Consider the following 14,266-nt stretch of genomic DNA (forward strand, 5'->3'; position numbering starts at 1 on the left):
TGAGCTAGAATTTAGCAGACATTGGCTGAAGACCAAGGCTACATTAAGTCTTGCAAGGAGTTTTATTTAAAGGACAGTTTCCTCCAACTTTCAAATCAGGTGGCTCAGGGCCATCTAAAGTGGGAGAATTAAAGCAATGGTGATTGGTAACTCCATTCTAACCTGGTAAACGTGGCTCTATGATTAATTTTGACACCAGTTGAGGAAAAGAAAGATCACATGGTATGTGCTTCACTCTCTGAAGGAGGCTGTATCTGGCCCAGGGGGCAATCTCTGGCAGAGTCTTGGGGGAAATATTTGGTTTTAACCAAGTGCCATTCAATAGTTCGCTCTTCACTTAGGAGGGGTGCATTGTATCTTCCTGGCTGGTGATGGTAAATGTAGATCCTGGCACCTTAAAAAGATCTGATAGTCCCAAAGATGTGGCAAGTGAAACCATGTCCAAGGTTATAAACCAAGCACAGTAGAGGGGAACACATTATTATTTATTTTTGTCTTCTTGCCCATGATACTTCAACAGAGCAAGAAGCTTGTTATCAGCTCTCACATGGGATTTGGAGAAGGCAAATTTTATACAAATGACTTATAAGATGATTGGCCACATTTCTAAATAACACGGCCAAGATAGGTAAGCCGGGCTAAGAGATGAAAGAGGAAAGATGTCTGGTGTCACTTCACTGGGGTTACCTTGTTTCCTTAAATGACCTCTATCATCAAGCAATCAAATGTTTCATTTTTGCTACTGCCGTTGATAAACAGGTTGACTATGGGGTGTGCAGTGGGGGAAGTTTTTCTGAATTATTCATCAGAATGAGCTTTGTAACTAAAATGAAGACCGTGGTTACTACCATAGACCAAAGGTGTCAAAGGTCAGCCTTAGAGATACAGGTTAAAAAAGAAACTGCAAAATTAGGACATGTCCTTTATTTTTAAATTAGCTATTCTGTTTCTTGCCAAACTCATAAAAGATCTGAGGTAGATTATAAAAATATAGGTACTACCAGATAGTACAAGACCAAACGACTGATCAAAAATTAGGAACAGGAAAAAATAAAGAAGGTCCAAAAAGAAGAAAAAAAAGCCCCAAATTCTGAGAGAACTCCTAGCTGAGGAACACGACAGCAATTAAGCCTAAAACCTGGTTTTCAGCTTCCTAGTAGCCAGGGTGATACGGAAATGATGGATTTATGTAGTTTTCATTACCCAGAATTAAGAAACATAGGCTTCCCCCAAATTTGCTTTGTCTTATTCTCAGAAAACAAGTTGTGATGGAGATTTTTTCTTGAAAGGGTAACTGCGGGGCGCCTGGGTGGCGCAGTCGGTTAGGCGTCTGACTTCAGCCAGGTCACGATCTCGTGGTCCGTGAGTTCGAGCCCCGCATCGGGCTCTGGGCTGATGGCTCAGAGCCTGGAGCCTGTTTCCGATTCTGTGTCTCCCTCTCTCTCTGCCCCTCCCCCGTTCATGCTCTGTCTCTCTCTGTCCCCAAAATAAATAAACGTTGAAAAAAAAAAAATTAAAAAAAAAAAAAAAAAAAAAAAAAGAAAGGGTAACTGGGTTATACAGCCAAACATAAAAAGAAAAAAAAAAAAATCCCGGCAGCATATTGACGTAACGTACATGAACTTCAATCTCTCCTGCAGGAACACTAGGGAGGTAAGATTGCACTGTATCAACACAAATTAGGCTCCAGTAGTCAGAATCCTAGAATCCTCAAGCAACCAGAACATGGTCTCAAGTTGGAAAATGAGACAGATAATTTCCTGGTCAATAAGGAGAGATGTCACAAAGAATTTTAGTTTAGGGGCACTGGGGTGGCTCAGTCAGTTAAGTGTTCGACTTTAGCTCAGGTCATGATCTCGTGGTTCATGGATTCGAGCTCCATGTCAGGCTCTGTGCTGACAGCTTGGAGCCTGGAGCCTACTTTCAGGTGTCTCCCTCTCTCTCTCTGCCCCTCCCCCGCTCATGCTCTGTCTCTCTCTCAAAAATAAACGTTAAAAAAATTTTTTTTAGGGTCGCCTGGGTGGCTCAGTCGGTTAAGCGGCCGACTTTGGCTCAGGACATGATCTCGCAGCCCGTGAGTTCGAGCCCCGCGTCAGGCTCTGTGCTGACAGCTCGGAGCCTGGAGCCTGTTTCAGATTCTGTCTCCCTTTCTCTGACCCTCCCCTGTTCATGCTCTGTCTCTCTCTGTCTCAAAAATAAATAAACGTTAAAAAAAAATTTTTTAAAAAAACCTTTTTTAAAATAGTAGCCTTTACAAAAAAAGCAAACACATAAAATTTTAGTTTATAACCATGAACTCTTTTGGGGCTGGATCCCATTCACTATAAAATTAGATAGCTATCAATTTGATTACCTGGTGTCACCTGCTCGTTCTTCTCTAGGTTACTTGGACCTTTATTCACAGGGTTTTCCTAATTCCATTTTCTCTCCATGCCCCTGTAAATGACAGGGCTTCCTATGACTCTGGGCCTTTTTTTTTTTTTTAAGACAAGAGAGACAGAACCCAAGTAGGGTCCATGCTGCCAGCTCAGAGCCCTACACGGGGCTTGAACACGAATCCTGAGATCATGACCTGAGCTGAAATCAAGAGTCAGATGTTCCACCTACTGAGCCACCCAGGCGCCCCTCTGGGCCTGTCTTTTTCACCCTCTATTTGAGTTCATCTGCCGATGGCTTCATCATCAGCCTGTTTTCTGGTAACTTCCAAATTTATTTCTCTAGCCTCCATGCTGGAGAAGTACCTCCAACTCAACATGTCCAAAACAGAACTTATCTTTCTTCACACCAAATCTGGAAACCTAGAAATCCTCCCAACAGTTACCACGTCCTGCAAAGTCTACTGGTAAGGAGTACATGCTCACAGGCCATGAGCAGGGTATGCAAATAATTTTGTTCTCAATTTTATTCTAAATGGTATTCTGCCCGGCAGCAGAAACATTGCTTTTGTCAACTCAAGATACAATCAGCCAGTTAAGGTTTCCCTTCCTACCACTTCCTTCCTAGGGATCCAAGTGAGTTCCATAAAGTGTCAAAGTACTCAAGGGGCTAGGAAAGTGGCAGGTTCTGGTTCTCAATCCACTTCTATCGATGCTGGCATTTGTTTTGAGAGCCTTCTGTACCAGAATCCACGGAGATGTCCATCTGATCTTTGGTGCCAGATCCACACAGGTGACCCTTTCTCCCAGTTCACCGGCTTCTTCCTCAGTTGCTTCTTCACGTGCTGAAATAGGAGCAGGGAGGCTTTTCAGGAACTTTCTTTGAGCTCGAACAAACTTGTTGGGGACTCTCTTAGTGGACACACCACATCATTTCTCCTCAGCAGCTGCTCCATCATCCTCGCCCAGGGGAATTCTTCTGTAGGCAAACCTGGAAACTGAGGCATGGGTCTCCAATCCTCCATCCTGTTGGGGGGTCATTTGTTTACCCTCCAACCTCTGATCTAAGGCTGGTGTGTTGAAGGGAAGGAGCAGTGTCCAGGGCCCCTTCTTAGGGGTACTTGCTACCTTCTCATTATCTTGTTCCCTTCAATTCCACTTCCCTGTCCCATAAGAACCTCATGTGAGTGCAGAAATTCAAAAGAAGCGAAATGACTGTCATTGGGGCACTGGGGTGGCTCAGTTAAGTGTCCGACTTTGGCTCAGGTCATGATCTCGTGGTTCCTGAGTTTGAGCCCCGCCTTGGGCTCTGTGCTGACAGCTTGGAGCTCGGAACCTGGAGCCTGCTTCGGATTCTGTGTCTCCCTCTCTCTCTCTCTGCCCTCCCCTGCTTGTGCTCTGTCTCTCTCAAAAATAAATAAACATTAAAAAATTTTTTTTAAATAAGAAAGAAATGATTGTCATTACTGCAGTAACAACCCAATCCTGAGGGCCAGGGAACAGAAGGCATTTGTTTGCCTGAATTGGGGGGTGGGAGGAAGGGAAACGAAGCAATAAATGCCACAAAAACAGAAATTTAGAATTTCAAAATATCTTCCCATTAGATACCTCTTGAGTCTCTCTCATATTCAGTTCCTCTTCTGGCATCATTTCCAGTTTTTGTTTGCTCTTACCTGGATTGCCACAATTAAAAAAAAAAACAAAAACCAGTCATCCTGAATTCTCAATCTGGTCTTGCAGAACTTTAATCCATTTTCCCCAGCTTTATTGAAATATCTTTTACATATAACATTGTGTAAGTTTAAGGTGTGCAATGTGATGATTTGATATACGTATTTATTGTGAAATGATTACCACAATAAAGTTAACACCTCCTTCATCTCACGTAGTCTTAAATTTATTCTTGATACTGTGGCCAGAGTGATTTACTTTCTCTAAAATGTGAATCTAGTCATCATGTTACTTTCCTCATCCAAGGTTTCAGTGCCATCCACTCCCTTTAGGAGAAGTCAGAACTGCTGAGAACCCAAGACAAGGTTGCGGTCTGGAATGTGCCCACCTCATCTGCTCTGGATTCCTAGTTAAGCCACTGATGGGTCCGCCAGGGTGTTAGGCTAAATTGGTGTGTGTGGCTCTTTGTGATGTGCCCTTTCCCCTAGGCTCCTCATACATCCAAAGATCCATCCGAATCTTTGTCAAAGTGGACATGTATTCATCTTTATCTCAGCTCAAATGCCACCCCCTCAGTGACAATGCCCAACTTCTCCTGTCTATTCACCAGAAGCTATGACTCTGTTCAGTCTTACTAGCTCATTGTACCTATCAATTAACATGTCTGCTTCCTCCGTCTTGAGGGTAAGGACCGTGAATTATCACCTTTCTGTTCCTTGTGCTTAGTACACTGCTCTGTGGCACTGTAGGTATTCACAAAAAGTTTGAATCAACAGCCAACAGGCAGCATCTTCTGCAAAGCCACCATCAAGGTGACAAAAGGCTCTTGGCCTAAGAGGGAGGCATTGCCTGGAAATAACCAGGTTTTTTTTTTTAATAATTTTTTTTTTTTAATGTTTACTTATTTTTGAAAGAGACAGAGACAGGATGCCAGTGGGTTGGGCAGACGAGAGGGAGGCACAGAATCTGAAGCAGGCTCCAGGCTCTTCTGAGCTGTCGGCACAGAGCCTGACATGGGGCTCGAACTCATGAGCTGTGAGATCATGACCTGAGCCAAAGTCAGACGCTCAACCGACTGAGCCACCCAGGAGCCCCGTGGAAATACCAGTTTAAGTATCTCTGTATTTCTCCTTTCCTTTTTAGTCCTGTCCCCTTCTTCTCTACTTTGAGGACTACAGAGCACAGCAGCTTGCATTTTAAACTGCCCTATACACCCCTGATGGTCCTCCAGGCACCCCAGATGGGGACATTGTGTACAAGAGCTGGCGGACCAAGTCACTAGGCAAAGGTTAGTTTCTGTTAGGTGTCCCCTCTTTTCTAAGACAGTAAGCGTGTTTAGTCATTCCACACGTTTATCGAGTGACTGCTATGTTCTAAGCACGATGCTAGGTGTTGCTTATAGTGTAATTTAGAAATAATTTTATCAAGACCAGTTAAGTCTTTTTTTTTTTTTTTGAGTTTTCGTTTTTAGGAAAATTTATTCACTTAAAGTTCATTTTGACTGGTGCTATAGAAGGCATTATGGGACATCTGGTAACTGAGCACTAACCAATCTTTAATACACCTAATACTGTGCTTAATAAAGTAGCCTCAAGGTCAAGAACAAGAGGGTAGCATGAAAAAGGAAAGAAAAAAGATGGAAATGCTTAAACTGTGATATATCCATAAAATGGAACACTCTGAAGAAGTTAAAAACCGTATGTACTTGGATGGAGCTTCCAAAGAGATTAAAAAAAACCCCAGCAAATTATAGAGCAAGATGCACTGTAATAGAATTTATGTGCTCCCTACCCCCCAAACAATTAGATATTTCTATAAGCACATAAATATTATATATAAATGCATATAAATATGCTAAAAGGACATAATTTCTAGGGAAGGAATTGACAGATCAAGGGTGATTTTTGTTTTACTCTTATTAAGAATGTTACATCCGTTCTTTTTCTTTTTCTACTGTACTATTAAAAATGTTTGCAAAAAGAAAGCATATATGAATGAGTAAAATAATTAAAGTTTTTTTTTTTACAAAAGGAGAAAGCAGAGACATAAATATTCAGAGACATTATGCCATTGTTAAACGGAAAATGAACAATTTTTCTCATTAAGTGACAGGTTGTTAAATACCAGGAATTGATAAACTTTTGTACCTGTCATTTTAAACAAGGTCTGCAGTTCATAGTTTGGGCGTGATGGAGTGGGATGGGTACAGGGTTAGCAGGTACAGGGCCTGCATTCTACTCCTTGGTGGCCTCTGGACTTGGCCAATCACTTAATGTTGCGGAATCTCAGGCTCTGTAAAATCTACAAAGCGGGGAGAACAGTAACATTTAGGTCATGACATTGTTGTGAAAATTTGTTGTTGACTGTTGTGAGATGGCAGTGTGCCACAGATCATGAAGTTCTATGCTTTATACTTTGAAATATACCATGGGATTTCAATGCAGAGTATACTCTAAGGGTTCTGCTAAAGGAGACCAAGATTAATCAGTAAATAGAAAAATATGAACAAAAATGGTTTAAAAGTTAGAATTTATTTCACAATGCACAAATGATTTGCAAATCTTATGGATCACTTGGAGCCATATGTGAAAAACAGTAGCTCCTCTTTTCTTCCTGGAATGTCTAACATGCTCATTTGTTGCCCAGGTAGTGCAAGCTGTGTCTAGTCAAGGAATTCAAGCTAATTTTAACTTCAACCAGAAATAAAAGTCAAACACCATACCACAGTCTGAAACCAAATACACAGAGTGTTGTTGTTGTCATTGTTTAAGATCGTGTCTACCAGAAATAATTTGTATACAGTTACTTACGAATCAGTATGAAAAAAAAGAATAAAGGTCATTTAAGATAACATAAGTATTAACTCTCTAAACTTCCCAAAGCAATGTAAACACAAAACCACCTGTTCCTAGTAATGAGTTAAGCATCCAAATAATACATTAAACAAGATGCAGGAAATACATTTCAGCCCCTAGAACTTGACTTTGAGGAGAGGCAAGGGAGTCACAGAAAAATAAGCCAAGTTCTACTAGGAAAGTGTCTACCTCCTTTCATCTGTGGCCCTCTATCGCAACCACCTTTTGGAAACGACAGCTACATGGAAAACAAACACAGTAACAGAAAAGGTGGTGCATGACATTTAATTTAATCAATAAGTCAGTAAGAAAAGTGAAGTTATTTTCATAAACAACAAGCATTTGAGACTGGGTTTATGGAACAGTGACGTGAGCTTAGTAGACCCTATTTCTGTATTTGTTTCAGTTGCAAAGTATCAAAAAAGTCCTAATTCACACTAGGAAATGGAGTTATTTAATAACTCACCTTGAAATACAAAGATGCTCTTCAATGTATCGAGATGGCCTTACTGTGGCCTCTGCACAAAAACAGTTAACCTGGTACTGATGTCTGCTGGATTTCCGTGTTTTAACATGTTATAAGAGACATATTTGAGTTGGTCGGTTTTTACTTTTTTTCAGTTAAAATATATTTAAAGGTTAAATGTTAACAAAGGGTTTCAACACAGTTTGAATATCAATGCCTTAAGAAATGAGTTGCTTTGTTTTTGTGTGAAATCTGACTTTTTGAAACTCTCCTCTAGGCTTCCATGAGTCCCTACTCTTTGTGTATCCACTCACCCCTCCTGGCCATTGCTTGTCTCTTTCCCAAGCTTTTGTGCTGCACCTGCCCCGAAGTGACACTTCTATCTTGTGTTCTCATTTCTCACGCCCTCAGTTACCATTACGTATGCTGACAGCTCCCAAGCATCGATCTCCAGTTCATATATTTCTTCTAAGCTCCATCCAGACTCACATCTCCATCTGGCTAGTCCATTGGCACCTTAAACTCAAAACAAAATTAACTCATCATTCATCTTGCTTTGTCTTGCCTCCTTGCCTCCACCCAAACTAAACCCCTCCACATCTTGAATTTACTCTCAGTAAATGAGGCTGGTCAACTCAAGAGATCTAGCAATCATCCTGCATTCTTTGCTTTTCCTTGCCATCTACATTAGGCAAGAAGTCCTACTGATTCTACCTCCTAAATGCCCTCTGAATCCATTCCATCTTCTCCATTTCCATTGTCACTGCCATATTGCAGCCTTTCAAGAGAGAATGCTGGGATTTGCCTAACTGCCTAGACTTATAGAACATATATAAATGTTAAATATGTGTGTATGTATATATATATATATATATATATATATATATATATACATACACACATACACTTAATGTTTATTTATTTGAGAGACAGAACACACACACGAGTGGGGGAAGGGATAGAGAGGGAGAGAGAATCTCAAGCAGTCCCCCAGCTCTCAGCAGAGAGCCTGATGTGAGGCTCGATCTCACCAATGGTGAGATCATGACCTGAGCCAAAATCAAGAGTTGGACGCTTAACTGAGTGAACCACCCAGGTACCCTCAGAACATATTTTTTATTACATCACTTCTTTACAAAAAAATCCTTCACTATCTCTGTATTACTTTCAGAATAAAACCCGAATCTTCCATATGACTTACAAAGACTTTACTGGTCTACCCTTTGCCGCCTCCTCTACCACCATCTTGCTATATCTCCTTCCCTAACATCCTGTGTTTCAGTTCACTAACCCATTCTAATTTTCTCAATGTCTCAATGCTTTCATCTCTCTGGGCCTTTGCACATGACATACTCTGAAATTCTCTGAGATTTTACCCCTTCTTCAACCAGCTAGCTCCTACTCCTTCTTCAAGATTCAGTCGGGAATCTTCAGTCTTTTGGGAAAGACTCCACAACTCCTCTTTTCTCTGGGCTCCCTCATAATAGCGCTCTTTTTGTTTTGTTTTTTAATGTTTATTTATTCTTGAGAGAGACACAGAGCATGAGTGGGGGAGGGGGAGAGACAGAGACATAATCTGAAGCAGGCTCCAGGCTCTGAGCTGTCAGCACAGACCCCGATGCGGGGCTTGAACTCACAAGCCGTGAGATCATGACCTGAGCTGAAGTCGGATGCTCAACCAACTGAGCCACTCAGGCGCCCCAATAGTGCTCTCCTTTATGATAGCACTTGCATACTGTGAAGTAACTGTCTGTATCCTACACTGGATTAGGAGACTCTCTGGTCTCTATTCCAAAATGGGGCATAGGACATGGTCTGTACTCAATAAATATTCTAGGTTAGAGAGTAAAAGGTCTAAGTGAGATATCGAGGGATCATTCATAGGTCTGTTAACAAACATTGACCCCACAGCTTGATTTCCAGTGAGATGGCATTTTACTCTGAGTCTTTGAAATTAACGCAACTGAAACCCAATCCTACCTCAAAGAGTTAAACGTAAAATTACCATATTGTCCAGCAATTCCATTCCTATACATATACCCAAATAAATGAAAGCAGGGACCCAAACAATTTGTAAATGAAGGTTCACTGAAGAATCATTCACAACAGCCAAAAGGTAGAAATGACCCAAGAGTCTATCAACAGATGAATGGAAACAAAATGTGGTATATCCATACAATGGGGTGAAATTCTGATATATGCCACAATATGGACAAACCTTGAAAAGTTTATGCTAAGTGAAATAAATAAGCCAGACACAAAAAAGACAAATATCGTATGATTCCATCGGTATCACCTAAAATCTAGGCCATGAGATACTTCTGCAGCTGATCTAACGATGTGATCAACCTGGAGCGGCCTTGACTTCTGTGCAACCAGAATTGACCACAAAGTCACCTAACTAACACTGACTGCAAAACCCACATCCTGCTGAACTAGTGTTTAGTCTTGGGGGATGAGTTTTACAGGTTTACAGCTTATTTCACTAAGGAATTTAAGAGACGAATGGTCCTCCCAAGGTCTTTATAGTTATAAATAGTTCCTACTTAAATTTTATTGACTGGAACTCTGCATAACAAGTGCACTGTCCTTGGATTATCTGAAGTTTTTAAGTTAAAAAAAATTGGAACTAAAACACACTGCATAAATATGATCTGCAAACAAAGTACCATTTGCAACCAAGTGATAGCAAGCACTGTAAACACCAACGGAGGCTGAAGGACAAAGTTCAAAAGGAGGAAATATAAAATATACAGTTAAGAAGTACCCTAGCAGATATTCTAGAAACAAGGCAGTCAAGCTAGAGGGAAAAACTGTACCAGAAACATGAACAAGATCTCCACCTTCTGACTGGCGTACTGGACGACCAGACTGATCTCTGTAGCAACCCAGCAGGTGAAATCATCTGAGCCTCTTCCCTTTCTTTCCCTCATCCCCCTCGCAAAGGAACACCCCTGCAAGGGCCCCTATACATAGAAATGAAATGTCAAACAGTTAGTACAGTGTCCGTCACATGGCACAGATTCAACAAACACTCCTTTCTGTTCCACTTCACACTGAGGTTGTTGAGAAATCATTTACTTCAAGAGCACCTGCTTTCTGGCCATGTTTTATGAAACAGTCATTCCATTTAAGGTGTAACAATCAAATAAGTCCTACACACAAGTCATGTAGATAAGAACTTACTATACATGCATATATAGTAGCATAGTTATAAAACATAGATAACAAGATAAAACCTTGACTTTTGGTGGAAAAAATACTCACAAAAGACATTTTCCTGTGGTACAGAAATGGGCTTAATTTTGCATCTATTAGGTACTCATTATCATCTTAATTTGGTGTTACTAGGAGAAAGCAGAGTACTATTTCTATCCCTGGGTAGATCTGATGCGAAAAGAATTAAAAAAAAATTTTTTTAATGTTTTATTTATTTTTAAGACAGAGAGAGACTAAGCATGAGTGGGGATGGGGCAGAGAGAGAGGGAGACACAGAATCTGAAGCAGGCTCCAGGCTCTGAGCTGTCAGCACAGAGCCCGACGCGGGGCTCGAACTCACAAACTGTGAGATCATGACCTGGGCCGAAGTCGGACACTCAACCGACTGAGACACCCGGGCACCCCTGATGTGAAAAGAATTGGCAAAAGTTGGTCAGAATTCACAGAATGGTGAGTTCTGAATGAGAGGTGTCTTCTGTTAGGTTATAAATGCTGACAATACAAATGACAGGATCTTCTGAAAGCCCTTAAAATTCATTAAGGCAACCCCAACTTGTTTAGTGAAAAACGACAATGTCTCTGGCTAGCCTGACCTGCCTTAGATAGATAAAGACTGAGGGCAGCGCGCTCCCACTCTTTGCTGGCCCTGCTTTCTCAAAAAATATCCTCTCCTCCTCCAGATAAGCTCCTGCCACCTGCTGGAATGTGTTCTTTCATCCAAAGGATAGAAGGGACCTTAATGAGATCAGAGAATTGACCAGAAATAAACTGGGAGCTTGTGGCCTTTTCCCTATTCTAGTACAGATGCAATTTCTCTACCTGGGTCACCTGTTTTGGGTAAAAATAACTTCAAATGTTTCTTTTCTATCTAGCGAAGCAGAAATCACTAGGCAGTGCAGTGCTGATTTGAGTTTTGAGGTTTTTTTCTTGGATAAAATTGTTAGCTATTTTACTAGGTAATATATGAACAACAAACCATTTCTTTAATTCAATAATGATGCTTACATTTCTGTGACATGTGCATATCAATTTCCCATAAAGAAAAACTGTTGTCAAAATGTAAGGTCCAATTTTAGGTTGGAAAAAATGTATTTCACAATCTAAAGTAGGGTGAATGATTCACCTGCTTCCATTCTAAAATTACCCTTTTCTAGTAGTTTAAAAAATATTCTCTCATTTGAAAATTATCTTCTCAACCAATACTTACTATAGTACAGCATCCTACTTGAGAAAAAAAAATTTTTTAAACATGTCATTCTGAACTACTTCTTACCTGAAAGCTTCCTCAAGATTTTATATAAATTAATTTACCTTATGAATGATAAGGAAACAGAGCTAAACATGAAGAAGACAAAAATTCAATGAAGACTATTCCAGGACTTCATGCACAGCTTATCGGGAATGGTAAAATCATTTGATACCCAATAAACGACACAATTTCTTAAAAAACAAAACACTGCCACCAAACAAGTTTTGCCTCTGGCCAGTGTCCCTTCCAGAACAGACAGAAAACCAGGTCTGCAGGGAGAGAGCAGCTGAGATGCTCACTCCACAGTTAAACACAAACATGGAAGGCCAGAGCACACATGTGAGAGAATACATTTAATTTTAACAGGGCAGAAAAGGAGCTTTAAAAGGTGGTAGTTTAATTTCGAGTGTCCCTTTTATTTCCACTTGAAAAAAAACCTGCAAGCTTTTCCTCTAATTGCTTCCCAGCAGTTAAATGAGAGCAAAACATGAAATCCATGACAGGGCTGAAGCTCTTCTGTGAGGACAAGGACGGATGTAACTTCATGAACTTTTTTTTAATCTGCAGAAAGAAAGGGAGAAAAGAGCGCGAGAGAAGCAGCGAGAGACAAAGAGGGAGAGGAGAGAGAGAGGAGAAACAAAAACTAATTTTCCAGGCAGGGAGATACTCATAAAACCGTTTATGTCAAAGTTAGGATTTCACAACATAACACACTAAATGTGAAATCCAGTAGCACCTGTAGGAGTTGAGCAAATGCTGCCATCACTTAAATGCCTTTTAAAAAGTATCTGTAAAAGACTGAAGGAAAAAGAAGATAAAGTACATTCTCCAGAGAACAACAAATGTATTTCAAAATAAAAACTGTATTTTTGTTTTTCCTTTTTTTCAGTTGTTTTTTGTACAAGAATTCATAATTATCATATAGTAACTTATACACAATGGGATCGATCTCTGCTCTCCTTTTCTGTGTCACTTCAAGTCCATGTTCAGGCTACAGTCCCCAGCATCATTTTCTGATAAATATATTACCACAGTTTGATCTAAATATAGATACATCATATAATACTTGTCTCTGGGAAAAATCAAATTTTAATATGCAAACTTTTATTTCTATAATACAGAAATGGAGAAAACTACAGTAGGCACACAACCTAATTATGACTTGTAGATGACGATTTCTAGATACTCTCCTACTGTAAATGAATACTGAAAACAGTCTTACTAAGAAGATTTTATTTATATGTGCACTTGTGTCCACCTTATCCCATGTACTGTACACGTCTAAAGACAATCTGGGAATTTAAAGGTGCAGCCCTCAAGTTGTTAAATCCCTAAAAAAAGAAAAAAAAATTAGGCCTTATTGGACAAGGAAAAAACTCACAAAATTTCCAATTTTAAATTTCTTATCAGTAGGAAAATATTAAAAATAATTTTCTGTATATACATATGGGTATATGTATATATTGAATTACACACATGTCTCACATATCAGTACAATTCAAGTGGAGACATTTTGGTGAGTTATTTTCCCATTAAATGACAACTATGTCAAAATTTAAAAATATCTTATTACATCATTAAAATAATTCACTTACCATTTCAATAGCTTATACTGTTTTTTTTTTTTTATTTTTAACTCTTCATAACTAAATTCCCTGATCCCTAGTGTTAAATCCCCTATTTAAATTAAAATCTGGTGCTCTTTATTACTCAGAAACTGATGGATAAAATCACATCTACTTCAAAATTCCATCAATCAAATAATTTTATTACCTGATTTATCAGAGAAATATCTCAGCTCTGAGCTTGTGTACCTAAATCATCCTCCCTATAATAAACAGGTGAGGAAAATATCCTAAAATAGATGGAGGTAACTTACATGATGTTATAGCACATATAATACATGATGATTAAGTGTCTGATATAAACTGTTCAGAGACACCTGAAAACTCACTTTAGAAACTAACTTTAGAAACAAACCATTTATTTTTCACTCTAATATAAATTAATATGTATGTATTTACATACATACACATACATATATAAAACAAAATTGTCTAGTGTTGCGTTGCTGCTTGTGAGTGAAAAAATGGTTACAAATCGATTAATTAGCTTAATTTTGTACTTAACAATTCAATTGTTTTGGGGTACAAACAAAGTCAGTGCATTCGTAGACTCCACAGAGTCAGATACTCAAGCATACACTTTAAAAAAGAACCCTCCTCAACATCACAGGCATTGTACAGCAAAGATATATGGACTCTGATGCATTCCTAACTCCATAAGCAGACTAGACAGCACTTGGCTCACTTTTAAAATAGCTTCTTCAAAGAAATATAGAAAGAAATGCATGTTTGCTAAAAGTCTTTTAAAATTACATCAAAACAACATTAAAACTTGTTCATTGAGAAGAGCCTGTTGAATTCTTGTT

General features: G+C 39.4%; 1 protein-coding gene across 7 annotated transcripts in view; it reads right to left on the reverse strand.

Annotated features, from left to right (window-relative positions):
• Positions 1 to 6,233: 6,233 nt before the first annotated feature.
• The window catches only part of HOMER1 (homer scaffold protein 1), a 149,715-nt gene continuing 141,682 nt past the window's right edge, over positions 6,234 to 14,266 (reverse strand). The window contains exons 10-12 of one of the 7 annotated variants that reach the window (XR_007150337.1): positions 10,211 to 10,333; positions 7,682 to 7,889; positions 6,234 to 6,347 (exon numbers count right to left, since the gene is read on the reverse strand). The gene's annotated coding sequence lies outside the window, so the exon portion shown is untranslated. The other 6 variants (XR_007150335.1, XR_007150333.1, XR_007150338.1 and 3 more) reach the window with 6 other exon arrangements.

This window comes from Prionailurus viverrinus, chromosome A1 (assembly GCF_022837055.1).
Source record: "Prionailurus viverrinus isolate Anna chromosome A1, UM_Priviv_1.0, whole genome shotgun sequence".
NCBI lineage: Eukaryota > Metazoa > Chordata > Mammalia > Carnivora > Felidae > Prionailurus > Prionailurus viverrinus.